Here is an 18,656-nt window from a genome sequence, read left to right as displayed (position 1 = left end):
GTCCGGAGGCACCACTCACCTCCCACAGCCAGAGCTGCCCCAGGCAAAGCTCGGGGCTCTCTGCGAGGCCCTGCTGGAGGGTCCCCGCCTGCCCACGGCCAGATGGTACAAGCCCCGTGCACAGGTTACTGCCAGAGAGGCTGTGACCTGCGATTCACGAATGAGGCGACGATAAATATTCATTCTGGCCCTAAGAAGCACCGAAGCCTTTGTCAGGAAAGGAGGATTGAAACAGAAACCACAGAATGCAGACCAAAAATTGGAGGAAGTGGTGAGCATTTTAATGAAAAATCCATTAATTTTTCCAGTTGCTTTTACTCCCAACCTGGCAGGAACACTAGGTCCCAATGCTTTTTTTCCCTGTTATGTTGGTTTGCCAACATCTACAGAGGCTAGTTTTAAAGTTGAAGCAAAAACATCACGCTTGCGCTACTTTTCCTGGTGTTTCAGCCTCAGGTGGTTTTGCTTTAAGCTGTGAACACAAACCAGCTGCCTGCAGTGCTTCCCTTTTTCTGCATCTGTTTGTGTATCGTGCAAGGGAACGGAGATTAATTGTATTTTTCTTCCCCTCTAGATCTGACCATCTTGAATGGCTGTAACACCTGCAGGATATGGTGCGGTCAGGGATTTAGATGGATTAATATGTCCCTCTTAGCCTGTAACCAAATGCAGGAAGAAATCTCGTCCCAAAGCATCCTAGCTCTCTTTAGTTTGGCTGCTGCAATTCTGTTTCTAGACACCATTGGATTTCTACAGCTTCAGCTTGTAGGTGATACAAACAGTATCAAGCAGTCCTCCTTACCTTCCTTCCCTGTGCACGGCACTTAGTTTTACTTCAATTTTGGGAGTGAGCAATTCATCACACTGAGCAAATTCTGCCCTAATCCACAGGTTTCATTGTATTAGCAGTTAAGGTGAGGCTTTCACGGGGAAGTCCTGGAACAAAAGCAGTGCCTCTGGTTAGGGGGCTGATCGGCTGTCACTGAGCAGCCAGTCTTTGTTTCTAGTCTGCCCTCCTCTCTTAACCACCTAGCCATTTATTTGAATTGCCACCGCACCAGTTTGGCAGGCTGCTTACACCACCTCGGTGTTCTGTTGGGCTGGGCCACCAAAGCATCCCAGAGAAGCGCTGCAGGGATGTGGCTGCACGCGGGATCAGAATTAGCTGCGGGTAGAGATGTTCTCACGAGAGCTCTGCTCTAGTGTCAAGCCAAGCCACTGCTCCCCCAGCAAAACCACTTTCAAACCTTTGCAGCCTTTGCCTCATTTGACATTTAACCCAGCTTCGCTGAAAAGTTTGTAGGTTTTTTTTTGCCAGGACCTACTATGATCAGGATTTAACCCTTGTTAGCTAGCACGGTGCTGAACGCTGTCCCTTGGGTTGCGTACTCAAAGCCTTGATATCTGATTTGTGTTGTGTTATCTGAGCGGATTGCAGTCGTGCTGGAGCACAGGGCCCATTTTGGTATGCGGAAAAGTAGAGACGAGATTTATTTTCTTGCAGCTTCCTTCAGATTTCTAAAAAAATCTGTGGGAGGTGGTGGGAGATGAGAAGTCCTTGTTTTTAATTCATCCAAGGCTAAAATTAAATTGGTGTAGGGGATAATAGCCTCTAACAAAGCTGTCAGACCAGCAGGTAAGGGAGATACAAACAGCGATGGCAGAGGGGCTGCAGAAACCTGCAGGAAAAGTGCACTGCTGCGCGCCTGCTGGCACCGCCACGCTCCCTCAGCAAAGGCAACGCTGGGGAGAGGAATTTGGGGCAGAGCAGGCATCACGGCCCGGCATAAGTATGGCAGCATTGCGTTAGGGTCTGCCTTTTGGAGTGACTTTCCTTTTCCTTTTCCTGACCGACAGCACCGTGGCCGCAGAGGCGCTGGGTACGTCCTTGGGTTCCTCCTGCGCCTCTCTCCCGGCCCCCTCTCCATCCTTCCCCCCCTTCCCCGCTCCCAGCACTCCTCGTACTCCCCACTGCCCGCACCGAACATGTACAGATTTTACGGTTCACTGGAGAATAAGTGGCTGTCATTTCACAGACGGGCCAGGATGTAATTAGCCACAATGCATCCAAGTAATGGAACAGATGTCTCTTTGTAAACCCCGTTTGCTGTTGCACACTGTGTGTGTGTGACCTGCCGGCTGCTCGGGGCGATTCCTCCCAGCCCCCTCCTCCTCCTCCTCCTCCTCTTCCTCCTCCCCTGCTCCATGCTGCTGCTGCTGCTGCTGCTGAGCCCCGGGCTGGCTGGCACGGCGCGCTCGTCTCTTTGCTGCTTGTTTTTCTCTCCTTCTCGTGCTCTCGTCTCTCCCGCTGCAAGGCCACTGATTATGTGACGGAGTGTTAGCAAGCAGAGCCTGCGTTTATCGATGGAGTCATTCAAAATAGAAAAGGTGATACCCCTCTTATGAGATAATTGGCAGTTTCAAGTTGCTCTTATTACCCGATGATAATACACCAGGAAAATCATAAATTACTGTTATGATGCCAGCCTCCTCCTCTCTCTCTCTTTTTTTTTTAAACCGAAAATAAAATAGCTGTGTTCTCCCTGAACCCTCAAATTAGTATTTACATTTTAGATAAGAGATGGGATATTGGACTGATTACAATGCGATAATGCACACAGGCTGACGGCAAAGCAGGCAGTCTCAGAAGGATGCCTGGCTGACTCGGCGAGGCTCTGCGATCCAAACACCCTCACGAAACTTAAAAGGGGGCAAATCCTGGACCTCATTTCCAGGTTCTCATTTTCTAGCGCAAGCTCATCTCTGTAGGATGCTGGATAACTCTCTGGTCCGTGGCGTTTTTTCTCCTTCAGATTTCTGAGACACCTTTTCAGGCCATATTTATGCAGGTTTTCATTCTCTTAGCTCACCGTGTCTGTGCAGCTCCTGACCCCCCTGTACCTTTCCAGCCAGCACCCCGTGCCATGGGGGGGAACAAAGGGAACTCACAGCTCAGCCAGGCCACAGAGGAGCAAAACACCACCAGCAGGCACCGGCTTCCAGGGGGAGACACCTAATGACAGCACGAACAGGGAGAGCACTTAGATGTGCTTGTGTTCCTGGTGCCCCGGGTGCTTTCTTTGTACAGATACGTTTGTGTGTCGGGGTGCTCACGGTCAAATTGTTTATGCAACCCCTGTGTGTGTGTGTTTTGTGCTTGCATGTATTTGTGGTTTATTCTCACGCAGATTTCCTGAAGAGGAAAGAAGGCAAGCCTCGTGCCCACCAGGGAGGACTTCCCCGAGCCACCCGTGGCCAGTTTGTTGTGTTTTTTTTCTTTTTGCTGCTCTAGTCAAATGCTGATCCCACCTGCGTGGATGGGAACGAGCATTAACCTACATTAGTGGGAAACAAAAGCCTGTCATTTGTAAGATTTTTTTTAAATTTGTTTTAAAAATGATCTTGTATGTTCCTTGGGCTTCGGTCAACGTTGTAGTCTGTGTGGTTGTTCTGTGATGAGGGTGATATGTGAACAGGATTTGGGACTGCTTTCATCTGGTCCCTGCCTTTCAGGAGACAAAACTTAGGGGTTTTAACTCTGCAACACAGTAAGATTTCAAAGCAGATGTGATGGATCGATCGAGCTTTGTCTTTGCCTTGTCTCAGAAGAAACAAGCCTGGTGCTGCAAAATGCAGGATGGGCTCGTGTCAGGGGGCAGGGAGAGTTTCTGTCGGGGTCTAAACAAAGGTGCTCTCTGCAGCCTGAACTGGAGGTGTCCTGAGGGTCCCTCGACAGCAGGCACTCACACAGCTGCAGGCACTGGTGACAGCGAGTTATCCCCAGTAAACCCTCTTTAAAGTACATCCAGTTGATTTGGTGAGAAGTCGTATTTTGCAGCGTGAAGAAGGACTTTTACTCCCAAAGCCCTTTCCTGCTGACCCAGGAGAAGGGCTGAGCTGACACCGTGAGAGCAGCTGACTCACAGCACCTCGCGTTCGTGTTCCTCGATTTCAGACAAGCAGCAGGTTATCACCAACACGCACGAACGTCTTTAAACACGTTTAAAGCATGCCTCTAAGTCCGAGGGTATGAGAACAGGGCTCCTTTTTCCTCTTTTTTTTCTTTCCCACTTGCCTTGAAGTAACCATCTGTATGGAGGCCAGTGACACGACAAAAGCTGTTTGTGTGTTACTACCTACAGCTGGAAATCGTCTTTCCATCTCCCCCTGAATGGCAGGGCACTGCTGGAGCCTTCTTGTGCTTCCATAGCTTCTGCCGGGGCTGCTTGCATTTTGGGGCCGGAGCACGTGCAGCATCCCTCTGCCTGCGCCCAGAGGAGGACGAGGGGAGGGCCACAGGACGTGGAGTTATCCCCAGCCATCCGGAGCAGGCATCACCGGTGCTGCTAAATCCTGCCCGCTAAGGAGCCGGGGCTTTTTAATATGCAAGTGCTCAGTCAAAGAAAGTAAACAGACATCTCCTTCTGCAGGGAATTACTAGACAAACGTCTCCCTCCCCTCAGCCTCCTTCCTTCCTCCTCCCTTCCATTTAAGCGTAGGAAATTCTGCTTGCTTTATTTGATAAAGAGGAGGAGGGGAAGGGCCATGTACTGAATCATGGTTAAGCTGCTGTCTTCTACCCCAAGACCTTTCAGTCTGGATGTGCTTCATTAGTTTGATAAGCAGACACCAAAAAGGGGGAGGGGTGCGGGGCTTGCGCGAGGGGATCTGCCTAGGGGCTGCCTGGAGGTTTAAGACGATGAACTGCTAATGATGTTGAAGCCCTACCTTTTGGGGACCTGGGCTCCTGCAGGAGAAGCGGGCCCGCTGCACTAATTGTGCCGCGCTCGGGAGCGTGATGGAAGGGGACTCGCCAGGCAGCGCCGAGGGACGAAGGCAGGCTGGGCTCTTCCCCCGAGCAGCCCCTCGCCGCTCCTCCCCCAGCCCGCCGCGCTTCCCTGCGGCAGGATATCTGGCATGAAGTCATCCCAAATACCAGGAGATAGCGTTGGGAGACGAGATGAATTCGCTGGGTCATTTATTGGAACAGCCTCGCAAACTACACACAGATTTTAATGACCGCTGTCCGCGCTGGCAGCGCGCGTTTTGGTGGACGGCTACCGGGAGCACCAGCCCTGCTCGTGGGGGGTTCCTGCTTGGGGACCTTGCTGCCTTCCGCGCTGGTGGGACTGCAAACCCCTTCTGCTCCCGCTCGCCGTGCCCTCTTGTCATTGCTGTTGACTCATCAGGCTGAAGTGTCTGAGCTTAATTGAAGCAGTAACAATGCAATCAACATTTCTCGCTATTTTTATCTGCCTCTCCCCCTCCCCGCTGGTTTTTTCGGCTGCCTGACGCGCTATTTCTGGGGCTGAGAGCTTGGCAGCCGTGCCAAGCCTCGCACGGGGGGGACTGACCCGCGGGGGGAACAGAGCCCACCCAGGGCAGCTGGGGCTCTCGGCGATGCTGGGCTCCCCGCATGGCACTCCTCATCCTCGCCGTGCTCCCCGTGTGGCACCGGCAAGCAGCCCCACCACAGGGCCGTGCGGGTGAGCCAAATTGGCATATCATTAGCTTAACCCCCTTCCTGGAACAGGCAGCGGCCAGCTCCCAGGCGATAAATGTGGCCAGGGACGGGGAGGAGCAGCTGGGCTTGGTGAAATCTTCACCAAGCTGATGGCGAAGGCACTGCCTTGGTCCTTGAACGCCAGAGCTCTCACCCCTGGTGCCAGGAGGGGGGCACGGGGCAGCCGAATGCTTTTCCTGAGGCTGTGCTAAGGAAGGATCTGCAGCAGTCAACTTCTGCTGGTTTCCAACACTGGTTTTGTTTCCCTCTTCTCCCTGTAAGCACCCAGAACATCCTGGCTGTGTCACTTCTTTACACGCTGCTACCCCGCTACACAGGGCCCTCCGTGCCAGCTCGGAGCCGCACTCGGGGCCTGCCGTGGTGCGGGGATGGAGGCTCGGCACTGGGGGAGGCAAAGCTGCGGCCTGGGTGGCTGCAGCCGAGTGCCATGAAGCGCTGCTCGGAGCTGCCGGGAGCGGGGGGCGCTCTCAGATGTCGGCTCCTTAAAAATGGCCTCGCTTGAAACGTGCACGGGGAGAGGGAAATGGTTTTATTTTCTCTTGCAGGAGGGGCTGCTGCCCTCTGCTCGCTGTGGCGTCCCCCCCTCGTTCCGGGCGGCGCCCCGAAGGGAAGGTCTTTAAAAACAAAACAAAAGGCAGCTGTCAGTTTAATCCGGGCTCCCTGATAAAATTCCAGCAGAGTCCCTTTTTTTTTTTTTTTTCCCGAGATGAAATAAGAACCCTGGCAGGCCCTCTCGACTGGCCATATAAATCATCCGCGGTAATTGCTGGGAGAAAGACGAGAGCCTCGTGGGCGCGGGGAGGGGGAGAAGCCCGCTCCCACCCCAGCCAGCACCCGCACCCCGCTGCCGGGGGGACCTGGCCCCTGCCCGGGGAGTTACCTGGGGCCAGATAAATAACAGGGCTTCCTGCCGCCCTCCCTTTCTTGTCCGTCCTGCTTTTATCACCCTGGAGGGTGCTCACAGCTGGCAGAAGCCTCCCCCCCGGTTTGCCTGTTACTTGCTCTACAGGCACCCCCTCCGCAAAAAGCTGGGGTGAGCACAGCACAATTGGGAACAGCGAGGAGCTGACCAGCTCTGTGTGAGCACCGCGTGCCGTTTCGCAGCTCCGGCATTCAGTTTGCTGTGCCATCTATTCTCCCGACTCCCTTTATTTTTCCCTTTCTGTTCTTACCACTACTGAAAAGCATATTAAACTACATTTCCCGCTGTTTAAAATGAAACCGGGGTCTAAAAGCGCCTTGCCTGTGAGAGGAGGATGCTAAAAATCATAAAACAGAATTAAAGTGCCTGCGCCCTGTGGCACAGAGCCTGCAGTTCCCCTGGGGGCTGGCACTACAGGGGTTAGTGCAGCAATGTGCACACGTTGGGTGTAATGCACAGCCTCGTGTGATCGGGGGCGTTTTGGGAGTGCCAGGAGTAATTCCCCTTCTGGTGAGGAGTTGCTCTTGTGCCACTTCACCCTTTCCTTTTTGACTTCAGGAAGCCCTTACTGCACCTGGAGGCTTGGCTGAGGTGTCACAGCTCAGCCAGAGCAGCCAGATTTGGGGGAAGACGCCTGCTTGCTGGCAGAGAGCAGGACGCGTGCCCTGCTCTCCGACACAAGCTCTGCTCATGTACGAGCTGCTGTGATGAGGCTGCAGCCCCTTTCTGCCAACTGGCCGTGTGCTCTAAGCCAAAAGAGGTGAAACCTTACAGTCAACACGTCCACCCTGCTGAGGTGGACATGTTGGGAGGACACCCAGGACAGCCACTGTCCCCAGCTCTCCAGGAGGAGGCAGAAACGTGGGCACCGAGATGATGGAGAGGCTCGGAGCTCGCTGCCTTTTGTGGCTGCAGGGCGATGAGCAGCCATCCCATGCAGGCTGCCCCATTTTGCCTTAAAACCTGTCGCTCCCCAGAGGCTTTTTTCCACCTCCCTGGGAAAGACATTTGCCTCCAGTCACTTCTTCCAGGCAGATCCCATCACCGTTAAGAGGCCTGTTACCAGTCAGCTGTTGACAGCAGGGGCTTTTTGCAGGTGGGGCTTGTCTGCGAAACACATTTGTTTCCACTTAGCCATCTGAAACATCTACCTTGGGTGAAACAGGCAGGGATGCTTTCTGCTCCTGAGCCCTAGAGGTAAAGATTTGCAAGGGCTGCTGGCATCCCATAGGGGTAACCACCCCTAGTGTAATGATATTAAGGCGAGCAAGCTTCCTAGGCAGAAGCTGGAAGCCACCCCCAGAGCACAGGGTGGGATTTCTGATAGCAAAAACCAGCACCTTCTGGCCCTGCAGAGAGCCTGTACAGGTAAGGCCCAGTTGTGGGGGCTCCCTGATTTTTCCTGGGTAGCACAGAAGGAGGAATAGAGAGGAAACGTTACAGAAGATAACATTATGTGTGCGTGGGGTCAGGCAGAGGCGTTGTACTGGCATTAACCCAAACCCCAGTATGGTTTTTAACCTCTGCTGTGCGAAATGCATAATCCAGGGTTATCTTCTAGTTAAATGTAAGCAGTTGCAAAGTTTCCAGCTGTGAGCGCAGCATGCCCCGTGGCTGCGGTGCCTGGATGTTGGCAGATGTGTGCGTTACCAGCTGCCACTCGGGGAGCAGGATTGATGGGCTCAAATAGCAGCACAGAGCTGTGTCTGAAGGGTCGTGGGGGCTCCTCACAGCATCTCTTCGGGTCAGGCTGTCAGTTCTGCCTTGTGAGCATGTCTGGGAGGTGGTGGTACAGGTATGTGTAGATGCAATGTGGCAGAATTGCAGTTTGTTTTTTTATTATTATTTTGCAGTTATATTAGAATAAAGTTTAAGGCTTGTTTCAATCCATTATGTAAGGTCATCTATAAGCTACAGATCCGAGAGCAGCTCGGTTAGTTCAGGATGATATACTGGCACTTCTGGCCCCTCCTCTGAGGCTGTGTGAGGTATTAAAGCAGAAAGCCTCGGAATCTAAATGGTGTTTCAGCACAATATATTTCACTCTATTTTCCCTGGAATGCCTTTTTAATGACAGTACAGAAATCTCTGCGAGGTGTACTTCCACCCCTATCTCCATACTCCGGTCTCCTGCATTTGTACTCACGAGGTGCATCCACTTTGTTCTCCCTCGCTTAGATCAAGCAGATTTTATTTCAGCACATCTCTGGCTACGCTGTGCCTTACACCTGAATAATCATGAACTGAATTCCCAATTAGCCTGCCTTGTGCAACTAAAACCCTGTTGATTTCAACAGTGTAGTCTGGTTTAAAATACACAGTGAAACCGCTCTCCAAGTACATCCCAGGGGGACCTTGTAATCTTATTAGATGCACCTGCTGCCATTTTATTTTAACCTCTCAGTTTTTCCCTGCAGTGTAATGAATTCAATATCCCTCTGCCACGGAGAGCCATCCCGAATGAGCTTTGCTGTCATTGTTAGGAGGAGCAGCCCCACTCACAGCGCCTCCCTCCTGCTCCGGCAGCCCCTCGGTGGACCCCAGGCAGGTGGGTGCCCCACGAGCATCCCCCAGCGTGGTTTTGGCCCAGGTGGATGCCAAAAGTGCCCTCTGTGGGGCCCGGCATCTGGCACAGAGCTGGGCGACCCTCACAGGCTGCAGGAGCTTGGCTCTAAATCTTCTCCCGTGGCTGTTAGGTCAGTAATGAAGCAGGACACAGAGCGCTGCTGCAGTTTCTGGGATGTCAGGCCTCTCGGCTGCCGGCTGCACAGCTGGTACTCCTAATCAGCTGGGCAGGCACCGTGCAAGTGTCAATTTTAATAAACAGGCTTTCATTTCAAATGGGATGTGTGTTTTACACGCGGCCAGGGGGCTTCCGACCTGGTGAGCTGCCCTGTCGTGGCCCCTCGCTGCCCACCTGTGGGGGGGCCTGTAGGGACCAACCTGGGTGGGAGCCAACATCCCGTCCTGCATAAAGCCCCCAGGGGGAACAGGACTGCAGACCTCTGCCCGGGAGGTTCTCCAAGCTTTCAGCTCAGGGACTTTGTGAACTACCTGCCTTTAATTAGAGGCATCCAATTAGCAGTGGGTTGGTTTGGGTTGTACCCAGCTCCAAGACAGGATCGGGAAGGGTCAGGACTGTAGGGCAGCTGCTTTGGGAATAAGCAGGGGGCCTGTGGCCTGGCTGGCATCCTGCCAGGAGCCTGGCTCCTGTGGTCCTGCCATCCCTGCCAGCTGGGTGTGTTGTCTGTTGAAGGTGGGAGGATTAAAGGCAGAAGAGGAATAACGCTGATCTTGACACGCTTCAGTCGCTGATGCGGAGTTACGGGCGCAAATCCATTCCCAGGAAGCCACCAGTCGGATCTGTAAAAGGGCAGGAGATGAAGTATTCCCAGCAAGAGCAAGTAAATCACACTGGGAAGGAGACAGGAGGAGAGGGAAGGCCCCCTGAGCCCCATGCAGATGCTGCCTGCTCTGTGCCAGGGCCGGCAGCGATGCAGGGACCAAGGCGATGCTCGTGGCACCGCCTGTGGGGCATCAGCGTGCTGCCCTGTGTGTGCCTTCGTGTGTGTAGGGTTTTGTGTTGGCCCCATGTTACTGGGCTTCTGTGAAGCCGGGGGTCGCTGCTTGGACACATTTTCCCCCCTAGCAATCCCTCATTGTCGGGGCTTCGATATTTTCTGGAAACGTGCAATGTGTGCCTGGCCATTTCCCTCTGTTGAGGGGAATCGACGTGTGGGTTGTAATATGTATTAATTCCCCGGGGGGACATTGAACTGTTTCCTCTGCCCAGGTGGAAAGGGATAAACACAGCCACTGACATGCTGTTTAGTCTGAAAATAGCCCGCTGAATGCATAATGAAGAGCCTCCCGAGGAGTTACTCTGCATGTTAAAATGGTGTTCAGCAGCCTGTGCTGTCACACAACATAATTTGAAGATGAATGTGCATCCAATCAGCCTGCCGGTGGCTGACTGTCACCGTCTGGCCATGAGCACTACCTGCCCGTTCGGCAGCAGCTCCATGAAGCACGGAGTTTGTCGGTCCCCAAATTACGCCTCGTGCGCGAGCAAGACAAACGAGGAGCTCTGTGCTCAGCACCCGCTCCATCCTCAGCAGCCGCTCGGCTTTCACCAGCGAGGACAAAGGAAAATGAGCATTTTTCTGCAGCAGGGGGGAAGCACACCCCCAAATTTAAGCCTGACAGCCCAGGTTTCTTGGGGCAGGCGCCGCATCCTCCCGTGCGGGCGGTCCCCGCCTGCGCCGCGGTGGAAATTGTCAGCCTTGATCCTGTAAAGCGTGAGCCGGCGCCTGAGCAAAACGGCTCACGCCGGAGTCAATTGACAAGTGGCTTCTGCTGTTTAATTCACAGCCCGGCAACAACACTTGCATGAATGATATGTAGACACCACTTTTGTCTGTGAGCGTTTGACAGCAATTAGGGCTTCACTCCAGGGGCAGGCCATCACGCTAACGCTGGAGTGCTGCAGGAGGAGGTGAGGGTAAAGAAATTAGCCATCTGTCTGGTGGAGCCTGTATCCTCCAGGAGGCAGTTAGATGTCAACAACAGGCGAAATGTTTCCATTCGCATTGTCCTGCACTCCAGCCTCGCACAATGGCATGAAAGGCGCACACAAACCCCATTCACAGCCAGCCGCACAGCGGGCTGCCGCCAGCCACCCTGACAAACGCTCCCCAGGCATTGTAGGCAGCGGCAGCTGAGAGCCTGCTCCCCCTGTGCCTCTTGCAAAGGTGCCTGGCAGTGCTGGATGTCCTGCGGTGGAAGGCCAGGAGGGAGGCACGTAGGTGTTTAGCCCTGGAAAGCGGGGACTGACTGCTAAACGAGGACGCGAGCTGGCTTTTAGACACCTCTGCTCCACCTGCTGCGTGGCGTCTGTGGGCTGAGTTTGGATGAGCCTGGTTCTTCCTGGTAGGAAGATGTGGCCAGTGGTGGAGAAAGTATCCTTTATTTTATATAATACTATAAATATTATATGTTATATGTATTTAATATTATATATATAGTGTATATATATAAATATCTATATATAGAGATATATATCTATATCTATTATATATAAATATAGTATTATAAATCTATTATATATGAATACAATATGATATTATCTTTATATATAAATATTTTTTATTTTAAATATAAGAGCAGCTCCACTGCTGTCTCAAAATGAATCAGCTTTTGCCAGGAAGCTCTGGAGGCTGCCTTTGAGAAGCGCTCAGCACGTGCTGGTTGGTTTGCGCTGGGGTACTTGTGCTGGGTGTGTGTACAGTGATCTGCCAAGTGAAACGGGGAGCCACCAGCAAAGCCTCTCGCTCTGGTCTGACAGCTGCCTTCAGGAGAGCGTCACTGGACAAAAATTGGTGTTGAGTGTTGCTGGAATGAGTACGTAGGTCTTTCTTCTCTAGAAAATAGTGTCTTGTCTGGAAAAACATGGAACGTTTTTGCTGAACATAGGAAGATGTCTGACAGGTTCAGTTTTATAAGTGCTTTTCTCCCCAAGTATTTGGCAAAACTATTATTTTTTCCCTCAAAAGAAGAACCTGTTGTGATGACTGCTATGCAGTCGAAATGGTGATTTTTCTGGGGAAAATGAACTTTTTACCCAGTCCCAGTATTTAAGTGACAACTCTGTGTTAGGTTGTGCCCATCAGTGGAAGCACGTTGTGAGGCCGCAGTTGAGAAGTGATGTCCCCGTTTCCCCAGCCAACAAGACCGCACGTGGCCTTTCCAGCACCACAAGCAGCGTCCAGTCAGTGGCCGGAGGTGGTCAGAGCTAATTGCTCGTTTTCCCTCAAGAAGTAAGCTGGCAGCCTGGGGGCCGCTTCTTACCGCGGCTGTTTGGGAACAAAGCTCCGTCAGGCAGCCCTGAGCGTTGATCAGAGGGCTGTTCCTGTGTCATGTACGGCAGTCACAGACGTGGTATTTCAGTCACTGAAGGGCCCTGCTGAGCCCTTCTCTTGAAACTCACTTCTCAAGTCAAATTTGGAGAGGGGGCAAGCAGCAAGATGGCTGTGTCTCGGGACAGGGGCAGCCTCTGATAGCAGACAGATCCATCTTTCTCTTATGCTTTCCTTTGCTCTTTCAGCAACGTTTTCAGACCAAGTAAGTGTTTTATCCTGCCGTGCTTCTCCCTCGGAGCTGCAGGGTGCATGGTCCACGTGGATGTTTGTTGTGGTGTGAGGGGTGGCCAGCCAGAGCGCACCGCAGCGCGACCTTCCTGGCATCCCATGGGACCAGCCAAGGAAAAGCCACTTGTCAGCAGGCTGGGGGAGCTGCAGGAGGAGTCGGATGGCATCGTCGTGTGCGTTCTTCCTTCAGGCACTGTTTTACTTGTGCTGCTCGGCCCTGCGACGTCAGGGGTGATAGAGAGAAGAATAATAAACTAAATCGGCGTCCGGGGGTGTTGGTATGCTGAATAACATTTATCTGAGGAGGAATTTATCATCCTTATCCCGGATGGGCTCGAAGGGCCTCAGATCTGCAGAAAAGCAAGAGCAGAGGTTGGTGGGGGCACCTTCTCCTTACCCAGTCGTTAGGATTTAATTATGTATTCCAGTAACAGTCAGTACCTAAAATAAGCAGAGGGCTGGCACGGCGAAATCCTCTGACCCTTTAGAGACCTCCGCATTCCTCGGCAGAAAGAAAGAAGGGAAACAAAAGATAAAGTGGACAACAACAGCAGCAAAACCCCTGGTAAAAAATGGGACAAGAAATTAGAAGAGAAGGAGAGGAATAGATATGACTTGTTTCCTTTTGTGCTGTGGATTGGTTTTGGATGTCTCCCTGCAGCTGCCGCTATTGCTGCTGCTGCCACCGTTATTTATTATTCATTATTTCAGCACAGCCAAGGAGCAGGAGTTGAAATGAACTCAGGAATGTGACATCTGATAACAGATGATTTTGAAGACTGCCCCCCAAAATAAAGTTACAAATCCACATTTCAAAGGATAGTGATAGAAGATCCCACTGCAGACGAAAATCAAATCAAACCAGTGGGTATGTGGATCTGTAAATAAATGCTGGTGCTCTTTTTCTTTTTTTTTTCTTTTTTTTTTTTTTTCCCTTAACCAAGCTGACTGCTGCACCTTCAGTAACCTTGGCATGATCGCCGTGCTGCACAGGTCCATCCCCTGGCACACGTACTGGCTGCAAGGCCCCGACACCAAACCAGTGGCTGGGGACGTGCACAGACATGAGTAATGAGCGGGGCTTCTGTTTCAGAAAGGAAAGGGCAGAGGTGGCCCCATACTGTACGCAGGGTTTTGAGCTGTCTCATCCTTCCGGGCACCCCAAATTCTGAAATGGCTTCTGGGAAACTAGAGAAAAACGCGTTGGTTGTTGGTGTAAAAGATTAACAAATGCTGAGCATCAAAAACCTACTGAAGTGATGTTCATGGTATTGAAATGACGAGTAGAGGTTTCCTGAGAGGCCTTTTTGGTGAGGGTGCAGATGTTTTGGTGATGGCACTGGTTGTATGTTACTGGGCCATTTGCCAACTTCTTTCTGGTTGAGATCTCTGGTGTCTAAAACGGACAAGTTTGTTGGTGTTTGTCCTGACTGGATCCTACAGGACAGGAGAGGTCTACAAGGAGAGGTCCATGCATGTGACCGCATGTTGCATTTGCGAAAAGAGCAGTTTCTGTAGCAGAGAAACAACCATAAGAAAAAAAAATGAAACCTTTCTCCTGGAGCTTGGTGCAAAGCCTCCCTGCTCTCCCGAGTGAGTCCTCAGAGTTTCCACAGAGTGTGCGTGTGGTCGAGGGAAACGCTCGCCCTTTGCTGTGTGGCAGCAGGGTGGTTCCCTGTGCCCTTGGAAAGAGGCCTTTGCTGAAAACCAAACAGCAACAAAAACCTTCCCGTCAGTAAGCCAGAGCCCGCTTTTCTGAAAGCATACGTGCACATCCATTGCTTTTGGCACAGTCTTTGTGCAGGCGTCCAAGAACAAATTTTGCCCTGAACACGGTGTAATGTGTGTGGAAGAAGTACCAGTGCTTTGCACACGCGTGTCCTGGGGGTCTCAGCATGCCCCAAGTGTTACCCCTCGTACAGGTACGTTCAGGATCCAGCAGTGGGTTAGCAGCCACCGAAGGGCTGCGTGTGTTTCCTGACTTCCAGCGCACCAGGTAACTACTTTAACATTGAAAAAAAAAATCTTAAGATAAGGTATTAAACAAACTGCAAATCCTATCTTTCATTTCTAAACATAACTAAATACCATCATAACTAAATATTTAGTTATGTTGGCAACACTAGAAACGAAGTTTTAATAGCTTTCTACATCAATTTACTTCATGTTTCTGGGTTTCCAGGCTTTGTTACTGAACATGGTGTGTCTCTGAGCAGCACAGTCTCCCTTGCTGGCCCTAGCCATGTATAAGCACGGTGGTAATGTTGTCGCATCTCGGGATTTTATCTGCTGGTTTTTTGTCTGGAGACTTTGATTCCTGGAGTCAGGTGATGGGATGTCTCACCTCAGCTTTTTTATTTTTTTAAGCAAGTTTCTGTAGTCATGGATGTGAAGTTTTAGGTATCCAGAGAGGCATCTGGAGCCAAAACAGCTGCACGTGTGTTGTTAATGACCCCAAGCTGCACCAGGGGAGGTCGAGGTTGGACTTTAGGAAGAGCTTCTCCACAAAGAGGGTGGTGAGGCATTAGGAGGGGCTGCCCGGGGGAGTCCCCATCCCTAGTGGTGTGTAAGTGTGGACGTGGCACTAAGGGAGGTGGTTTGGTGATGGGACCTGTGGCATGTGGTCCCCTGTTGTCAAATGGCACAGCAACTTAACCCCAGGTCAGGCTCCGCTCACTGCAGCTGTGCAAATGAAAGACCACAGGTAAAGCCTGCTGCGAAAAACACCCACCACGTTTTTCCTTTCTAACTACTTTTACTTCTTTCAGATGCAAAAGAAAGAGCTGACAGGGAATGCTTTCCCTTCCCGTAAATGATATTTCAATACCCGAAATAGCTGACGGTGTCCCTCTGTACCTCACATCCTGACACCGTGGAAGGCTTGAGCTTAACCCCGGTAGTTAAGCTGTAATTGTCTGAGCTGAGCCGGGGGGAAGCTGCTGAGAAGTGACACACGTCTTTTTTTTTTTCTGAAATGTCACTCATCCAATTGGCTTTTAACAAGAAGGCTCTCCGGGCCCTCTCTAGGAGGACCTGTCTGCTAAGGGGCATATATCACAAACTTCTTGATCACCTCCTCTTCCAGGCCTTTCATTGTTGGTTAAGGAGCACTGATGTGCTCCCAGATCCCCTCGTCACAGCAATTCCTGCACGTTGGGCTAAAAGGTCCTCCAGGGAGCAATCCTGTGCAGGCGCAGGCTGAGAGACGGGCTGGGTGATTGCCTCTATCTCTGCCTGCTGTGATTGTGCTGCTGGTGCTCTCTGCTGCACGTGACGCCCCTCCAAGCAGCGCCCTGGGAGAGCACTCCTGGCAGCAAAGCTCAAAACGCGGGGATTATCCGAGGAGAGCCTTTCTAGCTCGACGTGCATCATGGAACAGAAAGTGCAGGCACTTGAACCAAAGCAGCAGTTTAACCTGAGCACCTGGCGTGTGCTCCAGGGACCACGGCTCGAATCCCAGCATCTGCCAGCCAGGTCACAACTGGGCCCGGTGAGTTTTGGGAGCTGTCACCATCCCAAAGAGCCGCCCCAGGAGAGGGCTCCTGGGCCAGGAGCATTCACGCTCCTGGAGCAGTGCCTGCAGGCAGAGGGCTCCGCATGGGCTTGTGCTTCTTTCTCCAAGAGGTCTCATGGCACAGCTTCGATCCTGCAGGGGTTCAGTGTTGGCAGCACCGTGCTGTGCCAACGGCGAGCCTCAGCATCGGCCCTTAAATCTCCTGGTGGCACGGAGCCTTGCACAGGCGGCTGTAAGCAGGGGCCGAACGTGCGCCTGGTGCCGTGCAGCACTCAAATTACACCTGACAAAGAGGAAACAGATTGTCGGAGGGGGAGCGCGCAGCTGTCAGCTCCCAACAGCCGTGACAGATCTGCGGGGCTCTGCTGCTCGGGCTCACCGAGCTCTGGAGACAGGGACGGGCTCATGTCAGGATGCAGGGAGCTGGCGCTGCCTGGGACACAGCAAATCCCTCCTCGCTGGCTGGGCGGCCTGCCTGCCTTCTCCGGCCTGGTCCTGGCTGTCCACCGAGCCCCATCCTTACAACTAGCCTTCTCCCGTGCGGGGTTAACACAAACAATTCCTGCACACTTTGTAAGACTCATCCCACCCGTCTACTCCCTCTGGCTGAGTTAACGACCTGTCTGGAGGCGAAGAAACTCGCCTGTTCTTGTGGGATGGGTCAGCTGCAGGCAGCGTGGCATCAGCCCCTTTTAGCTTGCAAGAAAACAGGTTAATCTTATTTAGATTAACAGAGTTGCTTTTTTTGGTATCAGCAGCCTGCAGGACTCCAAGGGCCGCGGCACTTCCTTCAGCAGCTATTGACAGAACACTTTGTATCCTGAGGAGCTGGCCCAAGAGGGGCTGCTTGTTTACATTTCCTCCTTTTTGATTTTGCTTCATGAACACACCCGGCTGTCCTGCCACTGAGCAGAGGGAGGTGTGCTCCGGGTCGCTCGCGTTGCTTGGACCGGGCAAAGCCTTCCCCAAGCCGAGATGAAATGCAACCTGCCAGCCCTTACTCGAGAGAAAATGATAAGGTGGAGAAAGAAAGCACTTATGAACAGAGAGCGAGAGCTGGCTTTACATCCTGTCCCTTCTTTATCTCTGCAGAGAAGGGTCTGCAAATGAGGACCCTCCTGGGCATGGGAAGGGGCTGGATCGCTTCGGGACTATCCCAGCAGGAGAAGAGCCACCTCTGCTGCTCTTCTGAGCCCGGCGGGTGCACCCTGCCTGCCGTGAGCCCGGCACAGAGGGCTGTTTAATTCGGCCTCCCCGCCCGTTTGAAAGCGGGCTGCCGAGCGCTCTGACCGCCGCGGCTCCGCTTGTACAGCTGGCCGTAAATTTCCGAGCGCGCGGCGATATCTTTAGCTTCGACTCCAGAGATTTCCTGTTGAGCTGCAAGATGCAGTCCTGCGAGCACACTGAGGCTAAATATACCCTCCCGGGCTGACACGCAGCCAAATAAACAAGGGCAGTGTCAACACGAGCTTTTTCCAGTGCTGAACGGGTCGAGTTATGCTCAGAGAGGTGGGGCCTCCCTCGATTAATTAGGCAACTCAGTTTGTTTTGGCATTTAAATGATCTTCGGATCTCTTTTTTTGCACTGGTGTTATTTGTGTTCTCCTAGAAAAGATGGTAAAACTGATGCTGCAGCCCTGAGCTTTAGCTATTGAGTCAATGATGGATGAAAGCTTTCATCTTATAACTGTGGCTTCAGGAAAATGCGGTGGCTTGCCACCTGCACTAGCCAGCATGGCCACAGCCTTTAAGAAAGAAGAGGAGATTGATTCTGAAGCTGTCTGATATTGGCGAGGGAAAATAATGGAGAAGACATGGAAAAGGGGGGCACAACACTGGGTTGCTTTTGAGTAAAGCCTTGGGAACAGGAATTCCTTTGGTCCTGGATCTTTAGAGGTGGTTTTATTATAATGTGGCTGTTAACAGTCTACATACTCATCTTAATTTTGCCTAAGATACCAGATGTATTTTTAGGCCCTAAGAGATCGTTTTGAGGGGAAGGAAAAAGTGAATTAGTCCTTCAGCTTGCATACCTTGCTTTTGCTGTTGTAAATCCTGGGTCATTTCCCTTTGTAAGCACGTGTCCGTGCCCAGCACCTGGTGAAGACGCAGCAGCCCTTCCTCTTCTGCAGCTGCATTTTGTTGTCAGTCTGAGCAAACTTGGTGCTGCTTGGTTTTCGGAAGGCCTCCAACTCTCAGGTGAGCTGAACCTGGGCTGCTGCTGCCTCTCGCAGCCACTGCTGAGAGCCATGAAATAGGGGGCCCAGCGCTGCAGTGAGGAGCAGCAACGGGAGGGCAGGGAAAAAGGAGAAGCTTTGAAGACCTGGGGCTCTGCCTTGTGTCTTCGCTGATTTTGAGTGACTGGTCAAAGGAGCTGGAGTTTGCTGCAGGATCATTGCTGAAAAGTCACAGGGAGGAAGAATGGGTTTTATTTATGGTGGTCTGTTTCTTGCTGGACATCACCACCACATTGTTTTTCAGGTGGTGCTTTTGGAGAGAGAAATGTCTCATCAGAAGCAGCGAGAAAACACGCTACCTCAGCTCAGAGTC

General features: G+C 52.1%; 1 protein-coding gene and 1 long non-coding RNA gene across 13 annotated transcripts in view; one reads left to right on the top strand and one right to left on the bottom strand.

The window, feature by feature from the left end:
- Nucleotides 1-18,656, top strand: part of MAML3 (mastermind like transcriptional coactivator 3) — a 253,638-nt gene that overhangs the window by 214,793 nt on the left and 20,189 nt on the right. The gene's annotated exons all lie outside the window — the stretch shown is intronic.
- On the bottom strand, nt 4,962-5,513 carry LOC137856010 (uncharacterized). Its single transcript, XR_011096134.1, has 2 exons — nt 5,355-5,513; nt 4,962-5,204 (listed from the first exon to the last, which is right to left on the bottom strand). It is a non-coding gene; the product is annotated as an uncharacterized lncRNA (long non-coding RNA).

Source organism: Anas acuta, chromosome 4 (genome assembly GCF_963932015.1).
Source record: "Anas acuta chromosome 4, bAnaAcu1.1, whole genome shotgun sequence".
In the NCBI taxonomy this organism is placed as follows: Eukaryota; Metazoa; Chordata; class Aves; order Anseriformes; family Anatidae; genus Anas; species Anas acuta.
Note: the sequence above shows the minus strand (reverse complement) of the source record. Positions and strands in the feature narration are given on the sequence as shown.